At 35.8% G+C, this 14,618-nt stretch overlaps 1 long non-coding RNA gene across 1 annotated transcript; it reads left to right on the plus strand.

Annotated features, from left to right (window-relative positions):
- The first annotated feature begins 4,305 nt into the window (after positions 1–4,305).
- On the plus strand, positions 4,306–6,740 carry LOC131427763 (uncharacterized). Its single transcript, XR_009229309.1, has 4 exons — positions 4,306–5,096; positions 5,248–5,443; positions 5,508–5,714; positions 5,770–6,740. It is a non-coding gene; the product is annotated as an uncharacterized LOC131427763 (long non-coding RNA).
- The last annotated feature ends 7,878 nt before the right edge of the window (positions 6,741–14,618 follow it).

The raw sequence follows: 14,618 nt of genomic DNA on the forward strand, positions 1-14,618 counted from the left end.
GTAAGCTAATGAAAAACACTTGTTGAAAATTTTAACCAGGAGTCTCAAGGCAACACCGGGAAGATTTTTAATAAGAATATTAAAAATTCCATCATTACCAGGAGCCTTCATGTTTTTGAGTTTCCTAATAATTGATTTAATTTCATCAAAATTCGTCTCAATAATGTCATCGTGTGATAACACTTGGGTTGAAATATGCTCATATTTCAGTGAGACTTCATTTTCAATAGGACTCACAACGTTCAAATTAAAATTGTATACACTCTCGAACTGCTGAGCAAGTTTTTGAGCTTTCATTTCATTTTCATTTCATTTTCATTTCGCAAAAGAGTAAATCTATGTTTAATTTCTTTTTGTGAATCCTTGACTGTGTTTTTCATAGGGGCTGTCCATAAAAGACGTCACGCCGCAATGAGGAGGGGGGTGTTTCATGAAACGTGACCTTTTGTGACAGGGGGGAGGGGGGGAGGTTTTTGGAATATGACGTCCAATATATTCAATGAGCGCATTTTTGAAATACCTAATTATATTACTGCTTTGCCCTATTTCCTGAAAAAATCTACACAATAAACGTTTACATTTTATAGGAAAACGTGTATTTTTTATGTAAAAGCTTCTTCTTGTAAATTCGGAAATGAGTGATGCAGGATATCATTTCTGCTGTGATCAGCAAAAGTGCACGGAGGAGCGAGTAAATTAGCGAAATTAATAAATTTTGCCAAATATGAGTAAAAACGAAAAAGATGCCTTCAAACGGTTTAACTTAAGTTATGCACTGACAATTTTTTCAGTAATTTGATTTTCTAGCATTGATAATAGTATATCATAAGAATTTCTCTTATCTGATTCTGATGCAGTTTATTCCATTGTACTCCATTTGAAAAAGGGCGGGAGATCAACGATCTCAGACGTAGAGTCTTATCTTGAACATATGTGATTTTCCTCCACCAACATCAAAGCTTATCGAATCATTCAATGATTGAACTTACATAAATCAAGAATCATTTTAGCTCAAAATCACTACCCATTGTGTGACGGAAGATCAGTACCGATATTGATCGATGTGATTTAAATTTCACTGATCAACTGATCATGAAAATATTCTCTGGCAGTGATCTCGTTTTGATGAGGTTTTGGTCTTTATTTTCTCAGCCCTGTATGCTACACTAAGGAAATATTATTCTTTACCTAAAACAATAATATATCTATATCGATTTTTCCCTCATATTTGTATGGTTTGTCATACATATTGAGAATGTATTGAGATGAATTTTATTTATTTTGAATTCGTGATATGTGACATAGGGGGGATGGGGGGTTTTTGCTTCTGTGACAATTTGTGACAAAGGGGGGAGGGGGAGTAAAAAATCGTCAAAAAAAGTGTGACGTCTTTTATGGACAGCCCCATAGCAGGATCACGAGAACGTTGATATTGTCGTCGACGAACATTCTTCAACCGAATGAGCAGTTGAAGATTGTCATCGATGATAGAAGAATTTATTTTAGTTTGAGCTTTGGGAACTGAAAGATTTCTAGCTTCGATAATGTAATGATTCAAATTATCAATTGCTGTCTCGATGTCCGCAGAATTTTCTAAAATAGTTTCATGATCCACATGATTTTCAATGTGAGATCTGTAATCCAACCAATTAGCTCTATGTTAGTTGAATATAGAACTAATTGGATTAATCATAGCTTCGTTGGAATGTTACTGGAAGATGATCTGAGTCAAAGTCAGCATGTGTAAGTCCCTAATTACGAAAAATTTCGGTCGATATCTTGTGAGTATTTCCAAATCGCCTTTAAAGAAATTTAATTGTTCGCCGGTGCATTGGAATGGCAAATAAATTCCATGAATGGTTTCAACTTCGATTCCCAAGCTTTCAATAACTTTAGTATTGAAAGAAGGTAAAATTCGATGTTTAATTTGCCGTTGAACAAAAATGGCAACTCCACCACCCATTCCAGTAAACCTGTCAAACCGATGAACCACATAATGTGGATTACTTTTCAATTTGACATTTGGTTTAAGAAAAGTTTCTGTCACAATGGCAATATGAATTTTGTGAACTTTGATAAAATTATAAAATTCATCTTCACTCGATTTCAAAGATCGAGCGTTCCAATTTAAAATATTCAAATAAATATTTAACATCACTGTTAAATTTTAAATTCATTATAATATTATTTGCAAATTGCCATCCGATTTGAAATGCTTCAAAAAGTGATGAAGTCGAATTCATTCGGATGATCATTTGAAAAAGTTGATCCTGTAGGTAGACCATTTTAGTTTCAGTTATATCGCCTAAATCAACTTCATTTAAAGAAACGAATGGCATTGAAGGAATATTTGTAGGTAGAAGAAGATGATTTGGCCGATCTACCTATTAATAAATTGTTTTCGTTAGACGATGAACTGCAAGGCGGTCCTGTGTTTTGATTATTTACATTAGAAGAATTAAGTGGTAGATTTCTACCTGTTATACAAGCATAACTGACATTAGAAGAAGATGAAGACAAGATCGATCTACCTGTCAATAAATTGTTTTCGTTAGAAATAAGAGCCTTAGAAGAATTAGGCGTGGCATTTGTAACGGTTTTTTTTATTTTCAGGTATGTTCTGTAAATTTAAGGTCGTTGATTTGACTTGTTGTCTAAGCGAACGAGCGTTTAAAATTTTTCCTTGACAGGACATTTCAAATAATTGGATTTATGATTTCCATCGCAATTTGAACATGAAAATTTATCAGTGGTTTCATTCATTGGACAAACGTCTTTCGAATGCGATTTACCACAATTCAAACACCGTATATCCATATGACAATTTTTGGTTCCATGGCCGAAGCCTTGGCAACGACGACATTGCGTTAAGTTTGCAATACGATTATGCCGTTTATAATGTTCCCAATGAATTTTAATGTGGGAAATGAAACGTACTCAATTAAATGCTTTAATTCTTTAACTTGAGGGGGAAACAATTTAAATTTTCTAGGAAGCAAACTTTCGAAAAATAATAAACCATTTCAAGACTGTTCGTCAAGTTTTAAGTCAATCAAAGCAGAACTCTTGGGCCAGTGTGCCGAGCTTTTTCCTCTTCGCAATGTGAGATAAGAAGAGATAAAGGCCCATTAATTCGCGAGTTTTGCTCCGATAAGCTTGACAATTTGACAAGTGTGTTACTATAAGAAAAAATGAATGATTTAGACCCTACCCACTCCTTAATAAGCCGGCAAGATAAAAGAATAAACTATAAATTCAGGATCTTTTCTTGCTAAATAAAATTGCTACCGGGCGAGGGATGCATTCGAGGTGACCATTCTCAATATGTTGCGAAAACTCAAAATACAAATTTATTGTAGTTGATATCAAATACATATGTCATCGCTTTGAATTTAGAGATATGTCACTAATGCGGAGTTTTCCATTATTATTGGCTATGTGTAATTGAAGAATGTCACAGTTCATTTATTTTGTGACAGATGAATTTGTAAAATGATCATAAAACTGTCAAAACCGGATATGAGTCGATCAAAGTAAGCGTTCTCATTTTTTTAAAGGCTTTGGTTTGTCATTTTCTGATAATTTTGGTAGACAATTATTTTTTACAACCTTCATTCTCGATTAGATCACCTCTCTAATGGCTTGAAAAAAAATTGAAATCCGTTGAAAACTTGTTAGGATATAACCAGTCAAAATTAGCGTTCCCACTTTATTTTATCCCCTTGATAGTCCGCGTAACTTTTTTCCCTCATGGTATTCGTTGTGTTAAAAGAATTTTCGTCGATCAATGAACAGAAATAAAGAAGCACAAAAAGTGGTGAATTCAGCAAGAAAGTATTTCAGCGGTTCCAAATGCGGTTTCGCAACATGCGCAATGTGACAATGGTTACTTTGATATTGAGGATAAATATTTAATTTTCATTTCTTCGGTGGTCGGCTAAAACGTATCAGTTGAAAACGATGTAATGGTGGCGAAACGTTCAGAATCTGATGTAATCAAAATTAATTTCATTTTCGAGCTACCAAATTATATTTTGTTACAAGGGGCATATCACTAGACTCGAGATCAACTCGGACAAACTCATCCATTCCGAAATAAGCTCACCTAATCTGCAGACAAAGTTTAGATTAAAATGAATATCCCCTAGGTGAATTACCATGGTGAAACATATTCTCCATAAACTGGAACTTTACTCCAGTATCAGTATTATAATTTTACAAAAATCGACAGTGTTATAATATGAAATAGTACGAAAATTATAAAATTAAGTGTATTATCAGGTTTTACCGAAACTTGCAGTAACTATCAATTAAACATATATTTTCATTGTTTCATAGCAAAATAGTACAGAATTACAGGCAAGAGTTTTATTTTTTCTCTTGAATAGTTTTTACGGTAAACTTATTTCCCCCATTCGAACGTAAGAAAATAACATCTGCCGTCAAAATTTTCCACACATTCAAACGTCAAAACATTTGCTACCATACCGAAAAACGGAAGATTAGAACAATACGGTATGTCTAAAAGGTAAAACGAAGGCCTAGGTAGCAATATAGGGGATAAAAGCTAAATGCGCGCCCGTCAGTACGAATAGCACTAACACATTCAAAGCCAGTGTAACAGGTAATAGGAAGAATGCAGTACTGCACTGCACACAACACACACGGTACGCAACGGTAACAATTCAGCAAAGTATGATAGTGTTCGTGTGATATTTTCTGTGTACCTACACTCTGCTGACTTCACCCGTCAATCGAAATAAATTCCCGGCCGGCTTCGGTTTCTACATCATTCGACGGTGAGCATTCGGTAGTAAAGGCAGCAGAAGAGTTAAAGTAGGCTTTGAGAGTTAGTTGATTGATTGATTGATTTTGGAAAAAGAAAACTCATTGTGTGGAACATGTTTTAATTTTAATTGGTTGGTGCTATTAATAGATAAAAATGTTGAAAAGTTCGACCAACAACAATGGGATTGTGAAATGGAAAAATCCAGAAACATGCTGGCAGCTTTTGTCAAAGATGGCTACCGCAAAGCAGAGGCAACCAAAAAGTTCAAGAAAAAAAGTTATTACTAAATTAAATGTTTGTGCAAAAGGTAAACTTAGTTTAGAAATCGATATTGGATGAAGTTTAGTTAGCCATTTTGAAACTGTACATGTGACCGTATCAATCTAGTGATGTGAATGCGTCGCTGTCTGCATTACTGATTTTGTGTTTTTTCATTTCATTCGATTTTTTTCAAACAGCGTTTAATATTGCTATTGCTGTTCCGGCTGGTTGAAATCTCGAAGTTATTTTTAATGGATTATGCAACTAGATTGAACCGGCGAAGGATGTCACGCTCAAACGTCGCACACCGGGTTTTGAACATACGCAGCATTCTCTTTCGGTAGCGTCGTACCTAAATATAGATCGATGCAGGGAGGTGATGCAGTAATACAGGTAAACATGATCCGGACAGGTCGCTGTTTTAAGTGAATTACGATAACGTTGGTTGTGTTTTCAGAAAAGTGAATTCGAGCGTCGTTTTTGGAGTTAGGTCGTTCCTGAATATTACAGCTTCACTTATGGGCTCACGTGGTCTGCTTCGACACGCCTATCAATCTCGATCGATACCTGAGGTGCTGCAGTTCAGTGCGTTGGCTATGTTTTCAGAAAGAAATCGAACATTCTGTATTGTTCCTCGAAAGCTTAAAGAGATGCAGTAATTCAGGTAGTTAAAGGTAGAATCAAGAAGTGAATCATTCTAACATCGATTATGTTTTCAGAAAAGCAACTCCAGGAAACTTTGCGGGAAGGACTTCATCAGCGGAGCTGGTTCCTAACGTCTTTTTCCTCAATGCTGATCGCTGCTTAGGACGCTCTAGTAACACACAGGTAGTTTTCAGCAGGATCAGAACGTGAATCACGGTAACATCGGATATGCTTCGGTTAAGGATAACCATTAGGCGTGATTTGGTTTATTTGTTCAAAACTAAATCGCTTTAGATTATCACTAGTGTCACTATAGCTACGGATTTGTTTTAACCCATCTCGAGACGGTCACAGAATACGTGGCCTTCTTTGTTTATTTGGGTATTGAATTGTGTTGTTCAATGCATCTCTTCATAACTAGGTCGTCTTAGAATATTTACGTTGTTACGTTAGTTTTACAATAGGATCATCGAATTCCAGACCACTATAATTTCGAATATGTTTTAGAAATTCGTTTTTTCCCTCTCTGGAGCCACCGAAATGTTGCTTCCTTTCACTGTAGTGAATTAACTTTGTTGTCGATTTTGCTTATCTCTTCAAAACTAGGTCGCTTTAGAACATTTTACGTTGATCTAAAAAGTTAGTATTTTAAAATAGGGACCTCGAATTCCAAACTACTGTAATTTCGGATATGTTTTAGAAATTCGTTTTTTCCCTCTCTGGAGCCACCAAAATGTTGCTGCTTTCTTCATCGTTCTCTTTAATGACATATTTTCTTTATGATTTTGTTTACAACGATTTTGCCTATCTCTTCAAAACTAGGTCGTTTTAGAATATTTCCGATCTTCCATGCGATCTGCATTGTTTTAAACAAGGACCTCGCTACTGATCGCGTATTAAGTTGTTTTTTCATTATTTTTCTGGTGAAAATAGTTTTCGTCAAATCTGATTTAACCGTAGTGGTTCCAATAATTTTTTTATATTTTAAAGAAATCTTCAAAATGGTGATATCGAATTCCAGACCACTATAATTTCGAATTTTAGAAATACGTTCTTTTTCCATCATATTTAACCACAGTAATTTCAATAATTTCAATAACTTCTTAATTTCGAACGAAATATTTTGTATGTAGGAAAATGAAGTCTCCAATAGCTGAGATATTTGCGTTGATTCGGATCAAGTCAGCGATGAAACGTTCGAAGTAACGGATATCGAGTTCCAAACCACTATGATTTCGGATATGTTTTAGAAATTCGTTTTTTCCCTCTCTGGAGCCACCAAAATGTTGCTTTCTAATGATATTCTTTCTCTTTATGATTTTGTTTACAACGATTTTGCCTATCTCTTCAAAACTAGGTCGTTTTAGAATATTTACGTGATTTTAAAAAGTTAGTTTTAAAGAAAAGGAACCTCGAATTCCAAACCACTATAATTTCGGATATGTTTTAGAAATTCGTTTTTTGTCTTTACGCAACTTATGTGCAGTACATGCTGAAAGATCTTGAGGACTCTTTCCACAGTGAAATTTCCTACACTAGAATATGATTTCTGATGATTTGATAATGATCAAAGTTAGAGCTTAACCGGACTCAAGCTTCAAAGCTACGAAGCGGGAATCGTCCTCTTATTGTCTATCCTCTATCACCACCATCCCTGCGCGGTTTTGAGTACCGTCACAGACTCTTCGCTATATGCGTTTGATTGTTTTGGGGTATTTGCGATCTTTCGTACGATCTGCATTGTTTTAAACAAAAATCTCGCGTCTTTTGGTTGATTTTTTTCCCTTATTCTTGTGGTGCAAATTCATCATGTTTTCGCCAAAACCATTCGATTCAACCATAGTAGTTTCAATAATTTCAATAACTTCTACATCTAAGAGGAAGTGTTTTAACCGTAGAAAAGAAGGGTATAATGTCTGTTTTAAAATATTCCAAACCACTCTAATTTTGGATATGTTTTAGAAATTCGTTTTTTCCCTCTCTGGAGCCACCAATGTGTTTACTTCAGTTTATCTTTTATAGTTTTGGGTCAGACTGTTTTAAGCATTTCTGTATATGCATGTGCTTCATTTTGTCTTTACGCAACTTAATTGCAGTACAAGATCGTGATTATTCTTTGCACAATGAATACGTTTTTCAATTTCTGCTTACTGCAATAATAATGAAAAGCCGAACTCTATCGATGTGGACATGGCTAGACAACGCAGACCCGGCGAATGTCACTTGAAACGAATCTGAGGGGAGGGCGCTAAATTTTGTTTCTTCCTTCGCGAGATGCTGAGTACTTGCACTCGAGTATCCTTACTTCTTCCGGCACAGCAACTCCATGCTCCATGAGCAACGTATCAACTAAAAATCCCGCTTCGGTGACAACTAACTACTTGGGTTTCTACTACTGCACAGATCTTGTCTTCGCTATCTCTTTGGTTGCGGAGAATCGTGATGTCAAGTCTTTGGAAATTTGAAATTTTGCGTCGAAAATAGACTATCCATGGACCCATACAAAGTCGGTATGCTAATGTTTTGTTGTTCTCGTCCCGTAGGACCACTGTTCCACACTTCAAACTTGTTGTAGCTGCGCGATTGACCTCGCAGCTTCTAGCGCCTGGCCTCGGGCGTGTCTTTTAACTATCAGATTCACTGCCACTAGTATTAATATAGTTGTTATTTTTAGTTCATTAGCCTCGTGAAACTCTGTGTGAGTTTCTAGCTCAGTGCGTCCCCACTTTGCGTTACGTGCTTCGAGCTGCACTTTCCCATTTTTTTTGTTACGCCCTTATCAATCTCGGCACCTCCGTCTGCCGCTGGATCTAACTGCTTTTGCGTATATGCTTTTTCAAAGTTTCACTTGTTTTCGCACAATTATTTGAACTGCTTCACAATTGTTGCGGCTTGATTCTAGAGATTGAGAATTTTTCTTTCACTAATGACTTTGGCATACGTGGAAATGTCGCATTTGGTTTGGGATTGAATGTAAACTGTACTTAGAATGGATTATGCTAGAATGGGATAATTTCTTATATTACAATTCGGGTTTTCAACGATACCGAACTTGGACATTTTGTAGGTGTTATTATTTCTCTTCTTCGAGTATTTACTAAATGCTTCGCGATTTCCTTTTATCGCTGCGCTTATTCCTGTGAATCGTTGTGCAGTTCTCCAACGTGCCTCTTTCTTGTTGCGGGTCTTCTAAAAGAGATCTTTCTATGAATCGTCTGCCTTGATGCGGACCCTTTCCTGTTGGTGTGTGAGTTCTTTACTCCTCTCCGTACTTTCTATGCGTACGCATCTCTGTGTCATGGTTTATCTCGTCTGAACAAGTAACACACATTATATTTCGTGTTCATAATCACCAAAGGTCACTTCAGTTGAATTTGATCAATTTTCTATTTCTCACTTTTACTAGTACTAATAATGAAAGGAGGAAACTGTTACCGAAAACTATCCAACGATTGTATTTTATATTTTGACAGGTTTTCTAGTATCTTCCCCTACATCCAAAACATTAAAAACGAGGAGCGTCTTGAATACCTGTTCAACGTAAATACATTGTTATTTACAATCATTTCAATTGAAACACTTTCCACCGCGAGCCGCAGCGTACTTTTGTGCGCTTTCGTTTAATTTTTTTTGTCCGGACGGTACTAAAAAAAACAATTGGCTAGCAATGCGCTCGACATTCCCGGCCCCGTAAATCATCCTTCGGTGGTCTTCGCTGAACTTGGTGTGTGTGTGTGGTTGGTGAGTGATGCTTGCTGTAGGCACTGTACACCGTACCAAGTCTGGTTCCTGGTGGATGTTTCTGCAGTTTTGCACTGATGTGCCTTTGCACCCGTGCGTTTCCGTTTGTGTCACAGCAAGTAATAATGAAAGTAGGGAACTACTACCTTCTTAAAAACTATCCAACGATTGTATTTTCTATTTTGACCGATTTTTCTTTTAACTACTTTCTTCTACATCCAAAATAGCAAAACGTCCTTCGAGAATTTCTTTCAAGGAAATATAGGATTCATGCTAGGATTTTGAATCAAATTTACATCCATGGATTCATCCATCACATTAAAGTTTTTAATCAAACTTTAAAATAAAAAATGAAACCAACACTACACAGTACTCAATCAAAAGGACTCTCTTCGGTAACAACACCGTCAATTTCGACATCTTTGGAGGGTATGTAAACTTTATACTCTCTAGTGAAATGTTCCGAAGAGACAATATCATTCGCGTGTTTCAAATTATTTATCACAACACGAATTTTATCGTTATTCACTTTTATGATCTCTTTGATTGAGGAGAATCGTGATGTCAAACCTTTAGAAATTTGTAAAATGTTCAATGGCTTTGATTAACGTCTAAAACAGACTATCCAAGGCCCAGAAGAGCTCTCCTGATATTTTTTCGTTCGTGGGGGTATAGGATTCATGCTAGGATTTACGTCCATGGATTCATCCATCACATTAAAATTTTTAATCAAACTTTAAAATAAAAAATGAAACCAACACTACACAGTACTCAATCAAAAGGAAAAGAAAAAACTTCTACCTTGAAATTGTTGTCTATCTCCGTTGCACTGCCGTGTTGATCCTCGTTGTTCTAGATGTTCTTGTTGGATGTATCTGGACGTTGATACAACGCTGGAGCTCGCTGTAGCGATAGAATACCATGTGATGTGATGCTACTGCTACCTGACATCCAAACACTAACTTTTATTCTCTATTTTTTTTGCTATCCTTCGCTATTCCCTAACGGCTGCAAGTGCCTTCCTAGAAGGCTCAAGTTACATGTTCAAATCTTGCTTAACCGTCCTTTCTAAACATCTGCGGCACCTTATCTATACGCTTGAAGAGCATGTTAATTATTTTCAAAGTTGACCGTTTTCGGTTGATAAATAAAGTCTATTAATGCCAGCACCTGATGAATGCAATTGTAACTAACACTACGCTCGACAAATATCTTATATTTGTTATTGAATGGATTTGCTGGTTTGTTTCATTCTGGCAATTTGGTTTTAGTCTGCTCTAGATTGAATTTTATTTGAATTCTTATTTAAAAAATAATTTTGCTTTCATCTCTTTTTCTATTCACAAATCGAATCCTGCAATCGGAATCTTACTTTTCTTAATTTAATTTTTTCGCATTCGAAATCTGTCCCAAAGTCGATACTTTTTCAAAAAAAATGTTTGCACATTTTTAGCTGGCCCTAATGGGTAATTATATAGCGAACTATGATTATGGAAGATATTTTTTATATTGTTTGTGATATGAGCTATCTTCATATAAACTTAGGGGCACTGCATGTCCCCTTACTTACTGAGCTTGGTGATACATTAAAGGGTCAGTTGTTGAACTTTTTTTTACTTTTGCCGACCATAACTGTTACTGGCGTTAGAGACCAGTTTTTTCTTGGCTCCTCTCTGGTGTGTGTGTGGTGGTGTGTGTGTGTGGTTGGTGAGTGATGCTTGCTGTAGGCACTGTACACCGTACCAAGTCTGGTTCCTGGTGGATGTTTCTGCAGTTTTGCACTGATGTGCCTTTGCACCCGTGCGTTTCCGTTTGTGTCACAGCAAGTAATAATGAAAGTAGGGAACTACTACCTTCTTAAAAACTATCCAACGATTGTATTTTCTATTTTGACCGATTTTTCTTTTAACTACTTTCTTCTACATCCAAAATAGCAAAACGTCCTTCGAGAATTTCTTTCAAGGAAATATAGGATTCATGCTAGGATTTTGAATCAAATTTACATCCATGGATTCATCCATCACATTAAAATTTTTAATCAAACTTTAAAATAAAAAATGAAACCAACACTACACAGTACTCAATCAAAAGGACTCTCTTCGGTAACAACACCGTCAATTTCGACATCTTTGGAGGGTATGTAAACTTTATACTCTCTAGTGAAATGTTCCGAAGAGACAATATCATTCGCGTGTTTCAAATTATTTACCACAACACGAATTTTATCGTTATTCACTTTTATGATCTCTTTGATTGAGGAGAATCGTGATGTCTTTAGAAACCTTTAGAAATTTGTAAAATGTTCAATGGCTTTGATTTACGTCTAAAAAAGACTATCCAAGGCCCAGAAGAGCTCTCCTGATATTTTTTCGTTCGTGGGGGTATAGGATTCATGCTAGGATTTACGTCCATGGATTCATCCATCACATTAAAATTTTTAATCAAACTTCAAAATGAAAATGAAACCAACACTACACAGTACTCAATCAAAACGGAAAAAAAACTTCTACCTTGAAATTGTTGTCTATCTCCGTTGCACTGCCGTGTAGATCCTCGTTGTTCTAGATGTTCTTGTTGGATGTATCTGGACGTTGATACAACGCTGGAGCTCGCTGTAGCGATAGAATACGATGAGATGTGATGCTACCTGGTAGCAACCTGACATCCAAACACTAACTTTTATTCTCTATTTTTTTGCTATCCTTCGCTATTCCCTAACGGCTGCAAGTGCCTTCCTAGAAGGCTCAAGTTACAAGTTCAAATCTTGCTTAGCCGTCCTATCTAAACATATGCGGCACCTTATCTATACGCTTGAAGAGCATGTTAATTGTTTTCAAAGTTGACCGTTTTCGGTTGATAAATAAAGTCTATTAATGCCAGCATCTGATGAATGCAATTGTAGCTAACACTACGCTCGACAAATATCTTATATTTGTTATTGAATGGATTTGCTGGTTTGTTTCATTCTGGCAATTTGGTTTCAGTCTGCTCTAGATTGAATTTATCTTGAATTCTTTCTTTAAAAAAAATTTTTGCTTTCATCTCTTTTTCTATTCACAAATCGAATCCTGCAATCGGAATCTTACTCTTCTTAATTTAATTTTCTCGCATTTTTTCGTTTTTGAAATCTCTGTCCCAAAGTCGATACTTTTTCAAAAAAAAAATCGGGATGTTTGTACGTTTTTAGCTGGCCCTAAAGGGTAATTATATAGCGAACTATGATTATGGAAGATATTTTTTATATTATTTGTGATATGAGCTATCTTCATATAAACTTAGGGGCACTGCATGTCCCCTTACTTACTGAGCTTGGTGATACATTAAAGGGTCAGTTGTTGAACTTTTTTTTACTTTTGCCGACCATAACAATAATCAATGGCAAAGCTTGACGGCGATTGTAATTTCTTTTGAACAAAGTGTAAATTTTCACCGCTGCAATAATCGCTCCATCTTGTCATAGCGAATTTGAATTTTAATTTGAATCACCGTCGTATTTAAATTAAGCGTAAATTAAGAATGTAACTGTTAAAACCAGTTCACTTAGATTCCGCAGACTCCCGCCTTTAGAAAAATGGAAATTTACATTGGGCTGTAAAGCCACAGAGCGAATCAATCGTCCCAATGTTTCACTAGACGATTAACGACTCCCAGCAGGACATCAATTGGACCAGTTCTGGAAGTTGCTCAAGAGTTTTCTTAATCGGCTTACAAAAATGTTTAACTTTCCTGTTTAACGTACAAAGCTCTAACGGTCTTTCCACAAGAGGTGTTTAATGTTTATTTATGGTCCAGCTGTTATATTTCGATTGTACTAAAACTGTACCCTGTGCAACTTGCACTGAAGTAAAAAGCATGTTAAATTTACATCTGTTATATTCTTTAGTAACATTTCGTTTGAAATTTTGTTTTTTATCGCTTTTTAGTTGTAAGCGTTTTAATTTTAGTTTGGTATGTGGTAAGCAATTGAATTCTTCTACTGTGTTAGTTTATCTCTAGTTTCATCTACAATGTTCAAAGCTATCTAATCTACGTGTTGACTACAGTGTTGCCATATTTGCAGATTTTTTAAGTTTTTATACTAAGAAAAAAATAATAATATAAATTTTTAGGCTCGGTTTGGGATTTTAAATAAAAAGGTGAAAAATGTTCTGATGAAAGCATTCTTGTTTTGTTATTTAATACGGTTAAAAACAATTAAAAACAAATCATACTTCTGCGGTTGAATTTGTTTTGCGTTGGTTTTTATCCTCTCCTGTCATCAAACGGAAAGCTACAAATCGCTTCATTAAGCGGTGGGTTGGGTCTAACCCTTTTGAAAAATTATTTTCTTTCAAGAATATTCTGTGTAATTTTCAAGCCAATCGGAGCAAAATTCAGCAAGTTTTGGGCCTTCATCTTTGCTTATCTCATACTGCGAAGTAGGCCCAAGATTTCTGCTTCGATTGACTTAAAAGCTTGGCAAAACATTCTTGAAATGTTTCATTATAACTATATTCAAAAGAAAAAATATGATATTTTGAAAATGTTAGATCCCACGAGCTCCCTAGAGTGAGGATTTGTTTACTTCGGGTTTTTAGACAAAAAACGTTAAACGCGTTTTTTTCGAAAGCAGGTTTTGAAAGTCCGTGTCCACCGTCATTCAAAAACTACTGCACCAATTTTTTCAAATTTTGCACACACTTTCTACTTGTGTAATACCAGACCCCAACGTTTTCCTTTTTGGTTATTTGTTACTTTGGGGAGGTTTTACAGCTACAAAATGGCGGATTTTTTCGAGCAAAATCGTAATTTTGACTTTAAACAACCGCACACTTCGCTTTTAAGCTCGAGAATCTCTTGGCAACCGAGGTAGAGGGAACATGTTCTGAAAAAAAGCGTTTAAGCAAGTACGGAAGCGTACACAATGACGATGTGCTTTGGACATTGAATTTAGGAGATACCTTTGGATTTCGGAACCAATGTTTCGGTTTTCAAAGGAAGATTCACTTTTTCACCTCAACGTATTCATATGAAACTTTTATCGATGCAACATTAGTAAAACCATCCAACTTTTTTTCCATTTGTAAAATGTAGCTTTGATAAAAAAAAAATCTAGTTGAAAATTTGATTTACCCCACCAATTCCGATTCCTGCTTTTGATGACAAAACACGAGCTTATCTGAAAGAACATCAATGGAAACTG

Source organism: Malaya genurostris, chromosome 2, assembly GCF_030247185.1.
Source record: "Malaya genurostris strain Urasoe2022 chromosome 2, Malgen_1.1, whole genome shotgun sequence".
Taxonomy (NCBI): Eukaryota; Metazoa; Arthropoda; class Insecta; order Diptera; family Culicidae; genus Malaya; species Malaya genurostris.